Source organism: Cygnus atratus, chromosome Z (assembly GCF_013377495.2).
Source record: "Cygnus atratus isolate AKBS03 ecotype Queensland, Australia chromosome Z, CAtr_DNAZoo_HiC_assembly, whole genome shotgun sequence".
NCBI classification, from domain to species: Eukaryota; Metazoa; Chordata; class Aves; order Anseriformes; family Anatidae; genus Cygnus; species Cygnus atratus.
The window spans coordinates 10,409,899-10,429,774 of record NC_066396.1 but is presented as its reverse complement, the minus strand read 5'-3'; the positions used below and the strand labels follow the sequence as shown (position 1 = coordinate 10,429,774).

Here is a 19,876-nt window from a genome sequence, read left to right as displayed (position 1 = left end):
CATGAAAGGATTTTTTCACCCCCTTCCTTTCACCAAAGGCAGCCACAACCTGCTCCATATTCAAGTCAGTGCAGCTCCTTATGAGGCACAGGAGGGACACATATGGCTCCTTTAGGGTTCCTCTTTTGGATAGAACCTGGAGCCCTCTCCTTCCTCCCCAGTGCAGTATTTTTTTTTGTCTCATCTGTACATAATCACAAACCCAGATGTGCTCTAGGCTGTTTCAGGGGAGGTAATCCCAGCACTGGAGTAGCTCCCCTGAGGGAGCCATCCTGGAGGGACATCACCACCACCATCACCGCTCCCAGAGCCGCTGCTCTGTGCTCAGCAGAGCTTGCAAAGCCGAGCATCTGTGGAGGAAGAAGCTCCACATCCACAAGCCAAAACCCACCTCCAAAACAGAGGGGACAGGCAAGTCAGAGAACAGGTAAAAATGTCACACAGATGCACAGGGCAAAGAAAGGAAGAACCGTCACAGGCCTGAGTACTTTTTGCTCTCTGCCATGATGCACTCAAAATGACAACCAAATAAAACAAGGCAACACAGTACTTTGCAGAAGCTTCTGTCCCTGGAGAGGTGTATGTAAAAAGCTATGCCAGAAAGACCCATTGAGACCCGTCCTGCTGTGCTGTCAGTGCCAACCAAGGCAGGCTCCAGCAGGCGCTGCGGGCCCGCTCGGCCGGGACGGGGAGGAAGGAGGTGGCCAGGCCCAGCCGCGAGCTCGGAGCAAAACAAGGCACGTTTGTTACCCAGGAGACTTGTTCCCACAGCAGAGAGGAGAATGGAAACTATGTTGGTGCCCTCCCCAGTCCTCCGCGGGCCTTGCCAGCACTGAGGGAGGCAGCAGAAATGCTGGCAGGCTGAGCACTTGCCCGCCTCCCTGTCACCACCACGGGACACCAGCATTGACCGACTGACCAGCACGAATGCCTCCCTTGAGGGGCAGATCTGCACGCCAAGGCTGATGGAGTTTGGGGCTGTTTTGTTAAAAAAACAGAGGCAGTAATGCAGCAAGCAAGGGGCTCCCTCGGAAAAATAACTTTTCAACTGTTCCCCAACGTAAACAACTGTGCCTTCCTCCCCATCATGGTTATTCAGTTCAGCACTTTCCCCATGCTTGTGTGGCCTCAGATAGGCCTCTGGCTTATCAAGAAACATTAGTCTTATTACCTATACACACCCCAGGTGTGGGGCAGTGGTTTTGCCATCTCACCTCATTCCCCCCTGCTCCAAAGGGATGAGAAGTGTATGCACGATGCCTCCTCCCACCCATGAACTCCAAATGAGGAGACACATTCCCTTCCCAGTGCTGTCCTGCGGCAGAGCGCCCTTCAAGGGGAGTCCCGTGTGCTGCACTCATGCTAGGTATGACCCACATGTATCTGCAGCACTTTGTTCTCCTGACAGCAACCAGGAAATGAACAGAGCGCTATGGGAAAAATAAAGCCCAACTAAATTCTGCCTTGGCAGAAGCCTTCTTCTGCCTTCAAGTACTATGCGGCAATCAGCCACTAAGGTCAGCACACCCCCATGTACTAACAGGAAGAAACATTCCCACTTTCATTGCAATTTCACAGCAAAAGCTGCAAGGACTTGCCCAGGCCACAGCTTTTGGCTCATCGTGACCTCATTTGTAGCACAGCCACAGGACGGAAAGACATTACTGCTCTTTCCCAGATGCTGGACCATCCATGAGCATCCATGAGCAGCTCCCTGTCTTTCCACCTTGCTCAATGTTTGTGGCAGAAATCTGAATCCCTGAGACTATGCAACCCCATCCACCACCATTCCAGACGTTTCAGGAATGCTAGAGAGAGGGATGTTGGTCACAGCTGAACCAACAGTATGGTCCTTCTCACCTGGAGCAAGGAGCAACAGAGCACACAGGCCATCTGGAAAGCAGGGGGTGCTGCAAACTTTATAAAAATCCTCAAAAAGAAAACAAAATCATTCCTCTTCCTTGCAAGCCCTGCTCTTTGAGGTCAAAGAACATTTCCCTCTCAAACACAGAGATCAATACAGGCTAATTGTTACCAATGTGCACTTGACAACTTTTCTGTTCGTTGTGAAGTGGGAACAAATACGGGAGTTCTTGAATGACAGGTCAAAAATCCAGCCAGACTGAGGAAAGCACACGGTAGTATCATGCCAATGCCTGACCTCTCAGTCCCCACATTCTCCCCAGAGGGTCACCTCTAGATCCCTGCTGAACCTGCCTTCATAGAATCACAGAATCATAGAATCATAGAATCATTAAGATTGGAAAAGACCTCCAAGACATCTGGTCCAACCATCCCCGTACCACCAATGTCACCCACTAAACCACTTCCCTAAGCAAAACGTTCAACCTTTCCTTGAACACCCCCAGGGATGGTGACGCCACCACCTCCACAGGCAACCTGTTCCAGCCACTCTTTCTGAGAAGAAATGTCTCCTCATTTCCAACCTGAACCTCCTCTGGCGCAACTTCAGGCCGTTCCCTCTAGTCCTATCACTGGTTATCTGAGAGAAGAGGCCGACCCCCAGCTCCCCACAACCTCCTCTCAGGTCGTTGTAGAGAGCAATGGGGTACCCCTTTTGGAACAGGTCTCAGGACAGAGGCACAGGAGCCTGTGGGGCTGTGCAGGTTGCAGTCACATCTGTAACAGCAGTATTCACCAGGCACCCACCCCATGGTGGTCTTGCCCCGGCAAGACCTGCCTATGGCCCAGAACAGCAGTAGTGACTTCTTCAGGGCTAGCAACCCCAGGCAGAGTCACACCTCCAAATAAGAAATTGGCTTGAAATGAGAAGATTGTTGCTGCTTTTTACCTCCCTCCACCCCACTCTCCCCGAGATGAACGTTTCTTGTTGTTTGCTAACCATTGTCTAACAGAATTAATTCCCAAATTCATTTCTCTGATGTTTAAGAACCTTCTCTAAATTTCTGGCTTATCTTTATGCATGTGTCGCTCACTCCTATTCACTCCTGTTCCAAAAATGATCTTTAACGTCAGCATTTATCCAGACTGTGTTTAAAGTTACATCATCCCATTTTTTTAATCACTTTGCATTAGATAGGCTCTCCATGCTTTGATCATAAGTAACCCTTCTCTGGACATGACCCAGTTTAAATACAGCCTTCAGAGTGTGATGGGAAATGTTGACAATCTTCCAAGCTAGATCTCACCATGCCTTAAAATACAAAAATGTCCCTATTCTCTGGTACAAATAATTTTCTAATATGTCACAGTGGATGACATTTACCTTTTCATGGTTGCTCACAGTTATCCTGAAGGTCGCTGATAGACCCTGGGTTTTTCTCCCTCTCTCTCACTTTCCCCATGAGCTCCTAGCTGGAGCTGAACTTTTTGCTCATTTCTCACGCACACAACAATGCAATTTTGAACTATCCAGTTCCCATTTGTATTATTCCTTAAGGACATCCCAGCTCTTCCTGCTGAATAACCATGAACTGCCTCTGAATTGATGGGGTTTCTTGACTCTGTGTTTAGGAAACATAATCAGCAATATTACTTTTCAGTGCTCAAAGCATTATCTCACACATTAAATAGCTTTCATTTCAAGGCTATTCTGTATCAACAACTTCCCTTCAGACCAGTAGTTCCTCTTTCAACATTCTGGTTACTCTTCCTTTAGCCTGTTTGCTGCTCGTTACCTCTCAGCAAAGGGCATTATGGACTGAAAAAGTCAGAAGTCCACGTGGGTTCAATGGGAATCAGGACAAACACTTGAGAGATCCATTTCAGGTTACTAAACAGATAAAGTACAACAGACTTGGCAAATCCCTGAAAAAAAAAAAAAAGATTATTGAGATACTGTATCTGCTTGCCTTGCTCTCACTCATCCCTAGCTGACCACCTGCAACCTCTTTTGGGAAATAAATATTGGGCTATGTAGACTCTTCATCCGAATCACTATAGTGATTTCCTTCTTCCTTGTACTAAGGTCGAATCCTTCTTAATGTTAGCGGCTGCTGCCTTACTGCCCAGGAATGGAGACAGTTACAAGCTCCATAAAAAGTCACAACTAACAGATAGGTCTAGCTCTGGCATGGCTCCCACTGGGCTGGGCTGAGTTCCACATATCTCAACAATACTGAGATGGCTACGGGAAATCCAAATCCAGCCCACAACCAGCTTGTCCGTCTCCAGTCCCTTGCAGCCCAGGATTCCAGTATGCTCGTACTGTTCCTCCAGGAAAGAGATACTATCTATCAACATTTTACGTGCGGGAGACTGGGGCAAGAAGGAGATATGAATCCTTGGAAAGCTGTGGGAAAGGAAGAATTGGTCCAAGAATGCCAGTGCCCATCTTTCAGCCCTAATACTCAGCTCTCCCCATGCAGGAGCACAAAGAAATAGCTGAACATTTTTAGACAGAGGGAAATCAGGACAGAAACAGCAGAACAATTCCTGAATTGCTGTCTGTAGTCTCAGCTTCAATCTGATAAACAAAGCTCAAAAAGCTGTACAGTATACTTTAAATTAAAGCAAAACCTGGATGTAACTGATGCAGCCTGAGATTTCAAAGTGCCTGAAGCAGGAGCTGAGCTGTAACAGCAACCCTGTTTCTTCAAGCACTCACTCAAATATTGATGATACACTGACTGGGAATAAAAACTCTTTCACCAATCAAAACACTGGCAAAAGAAATAGAAGGGGTATTGTTACCAAAAAAAGATACACCTTCTAATCTGGCAATCAACCACTTGATCTGAGCAGCCCATGTTAACAACAGATATGAAGGTGTTACTGGTTTCACTTCTGTTAAAATCAATTTTCAAAAATGGGAACAATCCTTTCCCTACAGCACAATTTACCTAAAGCATTTAAACTAATACATTTTCACCATGAACTATGAGTTCCCCACTGCCATGAAGAAAGTCCTAATTTCCCATGTTATATGTTGAAGCTGGTTGGCAGCCACAGTTCTGCTGTATTCATTGCTTCATATTCTGATCGCAAATAAAAATTGTGTACTTCCAGCTAAGCAGCTGACAAACTGCAGGGCTGAGCTGAATCTGTGCAGCCCTGAGATGGTTCAGTGTCTGCACACTAAGCACAACCAGAGACTGCTGGGTACGCAGCGAGCATCGCTCAAGAAAGGTGGCTGCTTCTGGTTCCCATGATGTACACCGAAGTGACATTTCCTTCCCTCTGCAGGGGAATCGCCTGGCTGACTCCAAGTGAGGGTGGCTGCGCTGCGAACAAGCCTCTGCTCAGAGGCTGTAAATGGGTGGGACATAGCACAGCAAACAGGAAAGGGTCAAACAGGAAAGGAGCAAAACGTCATTCTTGGACACAAGAGAGGCCACATCCAAGAATGGAAAAAGCCTCCTGTTTTAGTACTGAGTCATAAATATTCCAGTTTTCCAAGGCAACAGCAAATATGAAGATTGCTCTGGATTTCACGCAGAAAACCCACACTCGCCTCCCTCTGCGCATGCCTGCGCACTTCTCTGCCATCGCTGCTCAGAGCAACAACAAAAGCCAAGCACGGAGAGCTGTCAGCTCACCACGAAGTGTTCCAGCAGACCTCCCCACTCTCAAACACTCCCACCTTTACCATGAAATCCAGGGAGCACACAGCTACCAGCTGATTTATTAGAGATGCATGATATTAATTTTGTTTATACTGCTTTTTTTTTCAAGGTTGTACATTTATCACCCAAACTGGACGTGCTCTGAAGTGATACCTGCCCCAGCTTGCTACGTTTTAGTGCCAAGTAAAGCAATCCTTAGATAACTGGCACTTCTGCAAAGCGCTCTGATTAGAAGAGACCATTGAAGGTACACTCAAAAACCATCCCTCAGCAGCAACACAGCAGCACATGAGTGGCAGATAATAAGACAACAGTGCCACACAGAAGACTGCATGTGTTCATGGACACCCGCATCCCAGTAGGCGCTTAGAAAAGCTGCAAAGAGGAGAGGAAACAAAACAGTTAAGGAAGAGCCATTGAAAATGTCTGCTAAAAAGCCCATGTGTTGCAGGCTTATATCTAAATCCTGGAGACTCAGTCCACCTCTTGGGCATTTAACCTGCTGGTTCTGAAATGGAGTGGTCGTCTCTTAATCTTCATCTGTACCATCTGTTAGCTGAAGGGAAAAGGTGTGTACATAAACAGCAAATGGACATAAATTATAATCATTACCATGACACCTCACACAACACAGACTGCACATCCTCACCCATAATCATCATGCATGACCTGCTCATTCAGAAGGGATTTGTGGTTACCATAGATCACAGGCTAAACTTGAGTAACAGTGGCATTTTGCTTTGAAGCAGACAAACAATAAGTCCGGCTGTGTGAACAGGCATGCCATACGCAAGACATGGAGTAATTCTTCCTCTCTACCCAACATTAGTACGTGCCCCAGCTTTCCACCAGCCTGGCAAAAATATAGACAAACTGGTGACAGTTCAAAGACAGCAACAAAAAACAGAAAGGAATAAATTACAAAGCAATTGGGTTAGCTGTCTGTAGAAAACTAGGGGGCACATTAAAGCAGTTCTGAAATGCATAAAAGGCTGCTGCCAAAAACAAGTTAATAAGCCATTCTCCACATCCCAGGGCAACAGGAATAGGCTGCCTGACAGGCAGCAAGGGAAGTTTAGGTTAAGCATCAGGTATGACAGATAAATCATTCATTATTCCACCAAAAAAACACAGCACTCAGGAGATAAGACTGGTTTTCTTCATACTATGCATGGTTCTGTCTGTCTCAGAAGCTCTTTGCTTTACTTATTTAGAAGTAGGCATTCCTGTTGGTTTTCAGATGCCCTTAGTGTGAGAAATTGGAAAGTTTGTTTTTTTTTTTTTTGTCTGGGTTTGCTGACAAAGGAATGCCCAGCTCAGGATCCTGGCCAACTCTGTGTGCCACAGCATCAGGGGAAACTGAAGAAGGGAAGGGGCTGGACTATAAAGACATGGGATGCAGCAATGATGTCCCAGTCCCTGGGAGTTTCTCGAGAGAGATGAGATGAAGAAACATGAGGAATGGCATAGTCTGAGTAAACTATGCCTTGGTTAGGAAGATGTAATTGCATGACTTCTGGAGGTCTTATTCTCATATGATTTCTGTTTGACTCAGGGGACCAGGCAGCCTCTAATGCAGGATTAAAAGCCTAGAGTGGTTTATTCAGGTAGAATACCTGGAGAAAGAGGAATATACTTCTGGAAAGACACAGCAAGCCTACATGTGAAGATTGAGAGTGGAAAAGCATCCCATGCCAGCTGATCCAGTATTTATTAAAAACATACTCGAGTTTGTTTTTTCTAAATGGAATATGTTCAATAACAGCTTTCAGCCAGTGGATTCATCCTTGTTTCACCCACCACAGTGAAGAGACACTGCTCATAAATTTGGTCTTGTTGAAGGTGACCCTTGGCCACAGCTGATAACCCTCCTAACTTTCTCTTTGGTGATTATGAGTTCTTCCCATCTAATAGGGCAGGCTGTACCGGACTGTCAGTCAGCTGCACTGTAGGTCTCCGTGTCAGGTCAGACCGTGATTAAACAACCCTTTGGCTTTATGCGCTTACAGGTGTATGCTTAATCAGGACAAAGTCTAATCTACAGCACCTAGCTGCAGTGTGGCCAGTTGTGCAAGGTCTGCCTCCTCTGCAGACACGTTCCACCCAGTAGGCAGACATCCTTGTGCAGACAGGCACACGAGCGCACAGAGCCAGACCTGGGAAGTATGTGTCCATGCACTGTGCGCAGCAGTTTTGTTCAGGATGGAAAAAGACCAATGGCGAAGGAAATGCTATAGAGATAAAGGGTATTCATGTGTGGGAGGAAATCCTGACGTGCTCTTTAAAATAGAAAGCAAAAGCTGGTAGAGGCAAAGCCTGGGCTCACACAGTGCCCGTACCCTTGTGCCAGTGACAAAGCAGGTCACAGGAGACTCCTGACAAACTCATCGAGTTTAGACTGCAGTGGACAGACTGAAATAGGGCTCTACCCTCAGGTGAGGTAGACTAAAGAGACGGCGCATGATGCTCTGTGATGCTCCCTGCGGAGGTATCTAAGCACTTCAGGAACTGCTGGAAACTGGTGTGGTGCTCTGGCACCTCACAGAAACACATCAGCAAACAGCCAGCAAAGAGGTGCTTCAAGATGGCAAACAAGGTCTTGTGTCCCCATGCATCCCAGACACATTCCAGCCATGGGAACAAGAGCATACCAGGGTGGAAAGAGTGCTCAAAGTGCCCTCAGGAGTTCCATAATGATAATACACGGTGCCTTGGCTCAGACCTAATAATAAACAGCAATGATGATGACTCAGAGAACTCATATGTTGGCTGGACATGGGAGAGGAGCAGGAAGGAGCAGAGGAAGCAGAGAAGGAGCAGAGAAGGATGCCCCTGATTGAAGGTTAGCAGATTGAAGGTGAGCAGATTATTCTGCCTCACAATACCTGGAAAAAAAAAAAAGAAAAAAAAAAGAGGAAGATGCTTTTCATCTCTGTAATATTTTTCCACCTCTGGACAATTCTGAAGTCTGTACTTTCAGTGCACTCCATTGAATGCAACCCTTAAGAAAGCATTCCAACCAGTGCACAACTTCGTCAAGAGCCTTTCAACACATAGCAAGGAAAAGAGAAGCCCAGCTAAATGGCCAGAAGGGGAGGAGAGCAGGTGAGAGCTGGGCACAGTCGGTAAGACAGCCAAAGCCAAACCACAAGCAGCTGCTGTGCTCTCACTAACTCTCAGTGCAACGGCTGGAGAAAACTCCTGGCCACCATGTTCTAGCAGGACCCTTCCTCCATCCCTGGGAACACCTGCCAGGATTAGTATTCCCACATCAGAAGAGGTGAAGCATGGAGTGACAAGCAGCAGTTGTGACCTTTTCAGCAGTTTTTGCACGCCCGCTGCTTTCACAGCAATTTTCCATATTGGCTTAAAATAAATCCAGTCCTTCAGAAAGTAATGTATTTAGAGATTGCAGAAGTATCTGGCTCTTCCTCTTGAAAGCCAAAACTAGCACAGATGTATCTGGAGATACAAATACGGAGGCCAAAGACCTATCGGGAGGGATTAATGCCATAGTTCTGCTTCAGACACCGAAACAGAAGTGTGGTCTCCCTGCCCATGACACCGCCGCCTTCAAATCAGAGCAGATAGGTGAGACCAAGCACTGCCCCATGCCTGCAGCCAGGCGATGTTTCAGCTCTTTTCCTCTTCTTCCATGCAGAAGGTTCCACATATTAAGCCATATCACATCATTATTATTAGACCAGGCAGAGCTACAACACCTGTCTACAAGACTGAGCATCTCTGTCTTCTGATGGAGCTCCCTGGAGCACAAGCCCTCCAAGATGCATTTCTATGAGCTCTGGCCTCCATACACAAGGATGCAGTGGGGTCTGCTGCTCTGGCCCACGTGGCCTGAAAACAAGAAAGGAACTGATGCTCCAGCAGCCTGAGAGTGGGAGAATTACATACCTAGCACAGGATTTGAGCATCAACAGGCAAAACCCAGCCCAAGGGTAACAAACTGCAGCTCTCATCTCCCCAGTGGGACAGGGCAGCCTGCACAGGTTACACAGCCCCAGGAGCACGGCTCCCCAGCACCCCTGCAGTCTCTGCAGGGGGGTCTGGTTTCCAGTTACAGGCACCAACCAGCCCATTAAAGGGGCAAAATTTTGCAATTATTTTTTGTGGTTATATGGATAACAAGGATGTCCAGAGCTATAGATGTTAATTCAACATACAGACGTAATTCAACATAATTTAATATGCCTTCCACAACTATACCAATCTCCAGCTCAGGGTAAACCTAACGTAGGTCCAGAACGTCTACATATGCCATTGCTGTGGCACAAGACATTGGAGGAGCAGCTAGATCTGGCCAGTGGCAGGCTGGCAGCAGGTTAAAGCCCAGGTTAACCCCTTCTGGCATTTCCTGGCATTGTGCCTCCCATTAGACCCAGAGATAATGCACAGGACATGCAGGGAAAGCCCTTTAGCAAATAACCTAATTAGAAGTGCAAGTCTCACATCCTCTTGGGGAACAGCAGATCTGCTGAAGGTCAGCATCCTCTCTGGTCAGTGGGGCAGCGAGGACAGGGAAGCAGCAAGACCCCCTCTGCTGCACCCACCCAGGAGCCAGGGCTCTCTATCCCTGAACCGACGCCAGTGTTTGGGCAGGGCTTAGCGTTATTTTTAACACTTGTGCACATACCTCCTTGGATGAATCCTGGGAAAAGCTTGTCACCAAAATAGTATGCTGTGGGCACTATTTATACACCCACTGGCAGCAGAGCAGGGTGCGCTAAGGAGGGAAGGCTGGAAGACCCCCACACACACACTTCCCTCCTCAATGCTTAGGAACTGGGGATGCAGGGGGCCCTAAAACAGGTTTTGTTGCTTGGGTCAGTCCTCAGAAGGGAAGCATCACCTGCAGAAGGCCCCCAGGGACGACAGCAGCCTCAGGCCTTTCCATAGCAAAGCATGTCACCCTTGGGGACTGAAGGAAAAAGAAGATACCCTTTTGAGACTATTCAGAGAAAGGAGTCTCTTCCCTTGTCTAATTTTATGGGGTTATTCTAGAAGAATAACTTCTCTCATGCCATTTCCATGCCTACTGAAATTCCTTGTTTTTTGCCTTCTGTGAGTCTCTTCTCCCTCTGCCCTTCTGCCAGGACACATCCAGACTGCTCCCTACTTCCAAAGAGACCCTACTGTCACCTGAAGCAGCAGGTGACACGACTTGTAGAAAATGCACAGGGTGCTGCACATGAACAGAGAAGAGAGACAGGCTCTGGGGTATCAGAGCACCATGCTGGAGCAGAAAGGGAGACAAGGTTTGATTTTCCAGTATATAAGTAAAAACAAGGAGGATGTATGCATTTTCTTCCCCTGAAGCAGCATACTGCCTGGTCATCGGGGCCACAGCAGAATGCAGCATCAAACCAGATACGCACTACTCCTTGAAGCACTCTCTCCAGGTGGGACAGGACTGATCACCCCCCTTTTAGCAGAACAACTGGAAGGGATCAGCTCCTACCTTGCCAGATACAATCTCCCCAGATGGCGGGCTCAGTTTGCTGTGGCTGGGAGTCGGGCACAGCAGCAACTGCATGAGAGCAGCAGGAGGAACACAGCCCGCAGAGCCAGCGATCATCCAAAGCAAACCCAGCTTGTCCCCGCGCTGTCTTGGGGATCAGTGAGCCTGGCTGGGGGGAAACTCCGCAGGCAGCCCCCCCTGTTGCTGCAGGATGGGGGGGAAAGATGACAGGGCGCTTCTTCCAGAGGGGAGCAGGCTCAGGGATTCCTCCAGCCGCCAGTCACCTGCCTCTCCTAGGGGACAGCGGTGCCAGGGTGCTCGTCTCGCTCCCTGAGTATGTGGGCAGGAGAGACGAGTGAGGGCTGCGGGCTGCTGGCCATGCAAGAGCCGGATTGCTAATGAAAGCCCCAGTGTAAATACAGATGCCCTCTGGAGAGGACTATGGCTGCAATGCGGCTCGTGTTACAGAGAGCCATTTCGAGCAATCTCAGAAAGAAGGCAGTGTGATGGGACTGTGCCGCCGACTCCACCGCCTGCCTGCTCCTGCAGCGGGGTGGGAGGGCAGCTGCTGGACGTGGGGACGCCCAGCTCCATGCTCCTACAAATCCAGGCACAGCAACCACTAGCAGTGATGCAGACCTACGCAGTTTTCCACCCTACACCCAACATGAGATACACCAGCCCCACACCTCCTCTGGCACACGCTGCTCCTGTGGCACATCACGGCTGGGAAGAAAAGCATTGCTCCATCCGTGTGTGTGTGAGACCAGCTCGTGGGGCAGCAGTCCGCCCTCACCGTCCATCTCCCCATGCACAGGGATTTACCATCAGGTCACTGGGATTTACCATCTCTCCCCAGTTCACTGCCTCCGGCACCTCCTGCTACAATTCTTCTCTTCCCTCCCATTTCAGGGTAATTTATCAACTGGATTGCAGCTTGGACCAGATAAGGAAGATGGGGAGGATAGGGACCAGCTCAGCAAAGAAGCAATGTGTCAAGGGGTTTGGGGGCTTTGCTTTTTGTCCCCACAGCTGGAACCAGCAGTAGAGAGGTTTAGCAGGTTTCAGCTAACACCCACTAAAAACACCTCAGCAAGAGGCTGAGAAGGAGCTGTTTCAGGGTGCATACCACAGCGGGCACAGCCTATTTTCAGTACGCCTGATGCCAGACAGGCATACAGCTCCCATCAGTGACCTCTGGGAGCCACCAGTGACAAAGAACAGGGAGCCCATAGAGTTTGGTAGCAACTGATGTGTATACTGTAGAGGCTGGGGAGATCTCCTCTGAAAAAATACCATCTGGCCTCAAAAGAAAAAGGTTGAAAACAGCTGACGTAGGTCAATCACATTGGTGAATACTGTTAACCTAGCTTTAAGGAGGGTACAGGGACCCGAGTGTAACAGGTCTATGTCCTGGTGATGCCTACAAGCATAGCGCAGCTAGCCAGGCATTAAGCCAGCCCGAAATGCTCCCTATTGATGAGAGCAGCATGGCTGCATCACCTGTTGTCTCCTGTCCCCAGAAAACAAGGGAAGGATGGTTGTTGGGGTTAAAACTCCTTGCTCTGCACCTGCTGATATCCCTTCCCCAGGCTACAGTGAGCAAGGTGCTTTGTGCTTTTCCCCTCCATGGTGCAGTCTCCACCACAGCACAGCCCAGCTATGCTTGGGATGGGATGCTCTCCTAGCTCTGGGATGTTCTTACACAAAAATAAAGGGAAAACTTCACAGTGTAACAACAGTAAATCTGGTGCCAGGTGCCAATCCCCAAGTCTGTCTGAAACAAAATGAAGACAGGACTGCATCTCCAAGCACCCGTTCATCAACAGGGGCTCCACAGAGAGGCTGCCTCTCCAAACATGATGAGCCTTCATGATTTATTCCTGCACAGTGACAGACTGGTTCACTGCTAAGCAAGACAACACCAAAGCTATGTCTTCAACCAAGCAGCATCTGCAGCCAAATTGGTCTCAGCCAGGGAATGGCTAACCTCTGGATAGTCCCAAACAGTTTTAAAACCATTCACAACAACCCAAGCTCAAATAAAGCAGCTGAGAGTGTTTAGATCAAAGCTGCAATAAGGCTTACAGCATCGGCAGCAACTGCAGTCCTGCCGAGGCACAAGTGAGAGCCCTGCAGCATCCACAGCCTGCCACAAGCACTGACCTCGGCTGGGGAACACTGGCAGCAAGCTCTCCCCTTTGCCTTCAGGGAAGTGATACCCACGGAAGATGTGGTTTAGGCATCTGCACAGCCTGGCCTCATCTTGCTTTAGAAGCTGCTCCTCCCTACAAGCACTGCTCCACCTCGGTCTGACCCGCTGCCCACGGTCACTGGAGGAATCCAGACAGTACCGGAGAGGACAGGCACGGTCAGCATCGCTTCGTGGGAGTTTACTTTCCCAGCTCCAGCTGCGTAAGACCTCAAGCAGACCACTACCCTGTCCCGTACCTCAGTTTCCCCACCTGTGAAACAAGCACCATAACACTTACCAAGCTTCTGCAGCTGTTGTGAAGTTAAGTTCATTACAGGACGCTTGCAGCCTGGAAATAGTTACAAGCATTCTGCAAAGCTCATTTTCCACCCCTAAAGCAGGCTCCTCGTGGCTGTCCCAGGCACACACACCACTGCTCTCAGCTTCCTTCGCCCTCACCAAGGCATGTAGGCAGCAAAGACCCCCATCGGCCCCGCAAGCAGGAGCTGGGGTGCCTCTCCCAGCTGTGCCCAGGCCATCTGCCGGGCAGGAATGCAGCGCATCAGCTGAGGGCTGGAGGAGAGCTGTCAAGGCAGCGGAAGGGCTGGGGCTGCACCATGCTGGAATTCCAGCAACGCGCAAACACCCGCCCGCCCGCCCCAGGAACGACTCCTCCCTGCCCCAGACCAGGCTGAATCACTGGAAATACCAAAACAATGATGAGGTCACGTTCCCCGAGCAAGGAACCAGAGCCAGATATAGAGGCAGGGAGAAGCATGCTAAAAAGGGACTCGATGTACAGGCTGGAGGCTCTGGCAGACAGGCACCTCAGGCATTTGTCTCGTTTAAAAACAGCTTGAGGCTGCCAAGAGGCTTTTTTTTTTTTTTTTCTCTCTCTCTGCAGGGAGCAGGGAGCTGGGCAACGCTACAGGGGCTTTAAACTCTTTATCTGGCCCACTGAAAGAGGCACAAATGTTGGAGTGCACAGATTTGCATTCAGCTCTTTACAAGAATAAGGCAGAAGTAAAATTATGACTCAGTTCCACGTCCAGCATTCCCCAAATCTCCATATTGCTGTGATGCCAGACTCAGGCCCCAGCAGTTAAGAATCCACCTGCAACAAGCTGAATGGCAGACAAAAATTGCATGACCATTACTGTCTGGTTGCTTTTGCTACAGCCTCAGCCAGCTTCCACAGAAACAAAACATTGGTTTGGTAAGATTTCAGTGGGGTGAGCAGCAAGTAACAGCAGCTCCTGCTAGTGCTCCTAAAAGGAGCATCTCAGGCATTCTGCCATCAGCAAGGCAGTGCATTTCCAGCCCTTCCCAGTTCTCAGTGGAGGGAGGCTGGAGATATTTACTACTGAGATTGTGGAGGAAATTACAACGCAGAACTTGGAAAAGATGGAGGAATTCACAAGCCTGCTCTTTGCCCTTTCTGTAGAGCTAGACATTTGGATGGTTAGAACAAACACCCAGCACTATATGAAGAAGCTCAAAGAATCCAGATTTTGTTCCATCAGGACATAAATCGGATCCTAACCAGAAGCCCAGAGGAGCAGAGATAGGAGCCAACACCTCGCTCCTCTCCTGGCTGGGCTGCAGTGGCTGGCTGAGCTGGTGTGCTCTCTGCAACAGCCACTGCCGTGCCTGGCACACTGCTGTGCCTGCACCAGTCTCTTCCACCTGCAAGTGCTTTCAGATTTGCTATCAAAAAAAAAAAGTTAGAAAATTTGCAGTGTGAGGTCCCTCCTCCAGGAGGAGGGAAGGAACCAAGGCGGGGACTCAGCAGGCACAGTGCAATGATGGAGTATCAACCCCCCTGCTTGGACATAACTCATTGTGGCATCCTCTGGGAGAAGCATTGCTCCGGGAACATCACCTCGGCTTGGCTGAGATGCAAGCATTACCAAATCCATCCCAGCCACTTCCGTGGCAAAAGCACTGCTGTGCTGCACGGCGAACTGAGACCTATGTGGCCGCCCCATGCAAAAGGGTGCGGGTGTTGCTGCCATCGCTCCCTCCAGCCAAAGGCACCAGGACTCCCACCACCCCAGCCAGAAATTGCTCCTCCACCTCTGCCTTCCCTGCAGAGCAGTGACGGAGGAAAGGAGTGACAGGAAAAGGCACAGACAGGCGTTGCCCTTCCTCTGATAAACTGGAGACCATGGTGGAGTGGGGGAGACTGGCTCCCAGCCTGACAGAGAGAGACAGCAGAGGACTGCAGCAGGTGGCACGTCACCAAGAAGGTATTTCTAACAGCCTGTGCTGCCCCATCTCAGTGGGATCCCCCACTGTGGCCTGATGCGGGGAGCTTTGCATGGGACAGCCCTGATGGTAACTGCTGGTTCATGCTCTGCTCTGACCCTCCCAGTCCCTCACCCCATCGCAGACACCTGATGGACACACCACAGGCTTTGCCAGGCAGAGTCTCAAAGCCGTGTGTGTGGGAGCACAACCGTGACAGCAGTAGGATGGTCACACTCCGCATCACAGACCTACGCTCAGGAAACACCCTTGCACGTATCCTTCGGTGAAGAACTGGGAATTAAGTGTTCAGCAGAAGGCAGGCTGCGTGAGGCCAAGCAGAGATGGGGGAAGCAGCCTCCGTGAACATCTGGGAGGGACAGAGCAAGCAGAAAAACTCCTCCCAGACAAGCTTCCCCTGAAGTGCTCCAAGTCGAGCTGGCAAACCCACAGGATCTGGTGCCTGGACTGGCTTCAGCAGAGCTAACCACAGGAAACAACATCAGGCAGCTACATCTACACATGATAACTTAATTTCATTGATTCCACAGAGATACCCTTGCCACAGCAGCTTGATGGAGTGAGGAAAGGCTGGAGGAAGCACCTTATCTACCCCCCATCCCTGCAAAATTTTGTCTGCAGTCCCAGCAGAGAGACAGAAAGGAGGTTTTAGCAAACCATAAGCCCTGTGAGCAGGCTGGGTTATGACACTGTGCAGCTCTCTTGAAAAGAGAGCAGACGTACTGCTCCCTGCACACCTGCTCTGCCAGCCCACTCGATCTGCAGCACAACCCAGCCACTGCAGAGCAAAAAACACAAGGAGCCAGGCACCCTGCGCAGCCAAAGATGTCAGACAGCATCTGCTGCCCCAGCAAAAACTGAACCAGAAGCAGAACTGCAGGCGCTGGCAGCAACAAACCAGGCTCACACCTTCTGAATATTAAATGTTCCCTTAACCACAGCCTGCAGGTTGTTGAGGACTCATTAGCCAGCAGGTAACGAAGCCTCTAGGTGTTGCCGAGCCCCAAGGATGCAAAACCACCACTCAGTGAAATGCCAGCAGGCAGGGACCTGGCCCAGCAGCCTCTCTGAAGCACATCAACCGGGAGACTGTCAGACTCTGTTTCTTAAACATGAGACTACAAATTAGTTTTCTAAATACAGACCTGCACTGTGCATGGAATGAATGGCCTGACGGCGGGTAGCACTCTGCTCAAGCTGACACAAAGACTTCAGTTTAAGATTCAGGGCAGCTACTGTCTCCCTGAGTCACCTTGCTCTGCATGCTCCTGGCCCCAGCGCTTGCGGAACAAGACGGGGCTGATCCTGCCCACCTCGCAGGAGAGATGTAAGGCTCAAAGATCCCAGGATCTCTGTCGTAAATCCCAAAGCTAAGGGAGGCAAACAGGGGTTTGTGCAAGAAGCCAGGCTTCTTTTATTAAGTGCCTAATACGATGTGGAAGCAGGATGCAGCCAGCCGCAATACCATTGGTCTTCCCTCGGGACACAGCACTGGGATCAGACAGACATCTGCGGTGCCGTGCATGGGGTGGCCAGGGGTGACAGCACCTCCAGGTCTGCCCCAGCGTGGCATGCAGGTCGGGGACCACCTGTCCTCGTAGTGCAGACCTCCAGCTCTGCAGCACTGCCTTCCTGGGGGCACAGACAGCTGCCCCCGAAGCCAAAACTGGCAGAGGTCCTGCCATGAGGCAGCGGTAGGAAGGTTTGTTTTCCTAATTCAGAGGAAGCCTGGCCTCGCTCCGATTTCCCGCAGCATCTCGTGGTGCTGGGAGGGCGTGGAAGAGGCCAGGTCCATTTATAGCCCCGGGGTCTGGCAGAGGGCTCGGCTGCACAGAAAGGCTCGGCGCAGCAGCTCCATCCAGCACAAGCAAGGAGACGGGGGGGACAAGAACCACTTCCCTTCACGCTAGGAGCCACAGGAGAGAGGATGCTCCTTCACAGCACCAGCTGGAGAAAAAAAAAAATCTAATTCTGGGTGAATTATAAAAAGTAGGACAGCAGCAGGCTAGTTTTGGGAAAACCAAACTGCAGCTGAGCTGCAGCTATGGCCAATGGTGTTCTTGGATCAAGCCTGGTCAGAACAGCTCCGTGCACTTCTTCTGAGCCTGGTAGCATAGCCACTTCAGGAACCCAGTCCAGAGCACTGAAACCTGCTCCTGGGCAGGGGGCTGAGGCTAGAAACTCGCCTTCGCTGGGAGAAATGACAGCTCCCTCACCCCAGCATGTTCACAGTGGTCGAAACATCAGCAGGTGCAGATAAAGCCCTTACCAGGCTCACGGAGAAGCCCCTGAGGGCATCAGTTTAAAGCATGCACAGGCTTATGCTATGATGACTGCAGCTCTTTCCCACATCATCAGACATGAGGCAGCAAGAGACAAGAAGTATTTATTTACCTAATACCTCGACTTCATCCAGGCACACAGGAACTCTGGGTGCTGGGTACCCTAGATGGATGGATGCACAGGAACGTGGCCTGACCAGGGGCCTCTGTCCAAAGCACCCAGTCCTGAGGCTGCCTCAAATGGGCATCCCTCTGCCACTAAATTCTGGGTTAAGTCTCCCCGGAGAGGCACCAGCATGGACTGGCGCCAGCGTTCTTCCCATTGCAATAAACAACATGCCTACAAAGTCAGAACAAGAAGATTTATATCTACTCAAAAAGTATGTGTTGAAGGAAAGGTGCATTTTCAAGCTTCATTTTCCCCATGTCCTGTGGTATTAGTTTGCCTGAGTAAGAGCTCTGCTGCAAGTACAGAGCTGGACAACTGTGCGTATCGACAGCAAAGTTCAGAATAATAACACGAACTGCCCGGGGGGTTGCAGAGATGATGTGGACATAAGAAAAGCAAATGCAGGCTAGACAAGGCAGTGAACCATCAGCACAATTGTACAGGCACTGGTGACAGGAGCACCATACAAAACAAATCTGGTCATCCGCATTTAAAAATGATAAACTCAAATGAACAGGTGCATAAAGGGCCTGGGGGAAACAGAAAACCTATCAAACAAGAAGAAACTTAAGAGCCTGGCTTGTTTAGCCTAGCCAAATGTAGGCAGAGAGCGTATAGGATTGCTCTCTAAATATATCACAGGAGACAAACAAAACTGCTGAAGCAAAAGGATAATGCTGGCACAACGAGAGAATGAATGTGCTGTGAACACATTTAGGCTGAAAATGAGAGGGGAAAAAAAATCAAGCATCTGAAGAGGAAGCCTTCCAGCTTCCAACTGGCACAGCTGGTTTTTGGATGAGTTTTATCAGTGCTCTGAAGGGGTTACAGCACACAGCACCTCTGCCCAAAGGTACACACGAAGTCCCTTATGTGCCCACCCTTGTTCCCAGCTGGGAATTAGCAGGGGTCACTATTCAGAGGGCTCCCTTCTTGCGACAGTCCTTGCTGAGAATCACACCCACTAGAGACCCTGGGGCCAGCACATGGCACTCCCTCACCCTCCCGTGACATAGGAGCTGCTTATGATTAATGACTTCCAGGCTACAGGTCAGTGCAAGAGCCTTGTGTGGATGCACATGGATGAGGTGAGAGCTGCCAGAAGCCCAGCAGGAGTTACCTAGAGAACCATCCAGGTATTTCACCAATATTTCACTGTGATATTCCACTGTCACATTTGGGGGGGGGGGGGGGGAGATGCTCTGCTGTGCTCCCCCCCCCTCTGCTGCTGTATACAAGAAGTAACCATATCGCTCACTGGTTAGCATCAAAGCATTGTCTTTCCTGACCCCAAAACTGTGGGGCAGTGAGAATGTAGGTGCTACAGCAGAAGCTGTGCACAAACCTCTGTGTTACAGAATAATGCATAGAAAAAAAAAATAAATAAGTAAATGAAACGGGGATATATTTTTTTTTTTTGGGGGGGGGGGTGAGGGATCTATCTCTCAAACAGAAGACCTCCAAAAAAGACCAAACAGCCGTCGTCAAGCTCTCCTTTAACCATTACACAACATCTCGCATCCCCTGCGAGCATCCCCAGGCCCCGGGGCCCCCCCACGTCCTCCCCCCTGGTCCCAGCCCCGCTCACCCAGCCGGTGCCGCTCCGCTGTTTGCAGCCGGGCGTCGAGGCGGGGCCTCGCTGCTGTCCGCCCCCCTCGGCCCCCCCAGCCGTGACCGCCCCCGGGGCAGCTCCTGGGGGAGGCTCCGTCCCGGGGATCCTTGCCCGAAAGGTTGGGGCTGCCGCAGGGTGAAGCAAGCGGCAGAAAGAGCCCCCCTCCCCTGCGAGCGCTTTCAGCTGCTTTGGTTATTTGTAAGAGCGTAAAATTGCGAGAGCGTCCTGCTCGGAGAAAATCCGGCTGCAGAAGGAGATCAAATCTGGCCTGTGTGGCCGCACTGGCAGCAGAAGCTCAGAAAAACATCTACAATGAGACCTCTCATAAG

The 19,876-nt window shown here is 50.1% G+C and overlaps 1 protein-coding gene across 5 annotated transcripts in view; it reads right to left on the bottom strand.

Annotated features, from left to right (window-relative positions):
- RUSC2 (RUN and SH3 domain containing 2) overlaps positions 1–19,595 on the bottom strand; it is a 53,196-nt gene extending 33,601 nt beyond the window's left edge. The window contains exon 1 of one of the 5 annotated variants that reach the window (XM_050716455.1): positions 19,524–19,595. The gene's annotated coding sequence lies outside the window, so the exon portion shown is untranslated. Of the gene's footprint in view, positions 1–13,514; positions 13,884–19,523 lie in introns of those variants that run through there. The other 4 variants (XM_035563878.2, XM_050716454.1, XM_050716456.1 and 1 more) reach the window with 4 other exon arrangements.
- Positions 19,596–19,876: the final 281 nt, after the last annotated feature.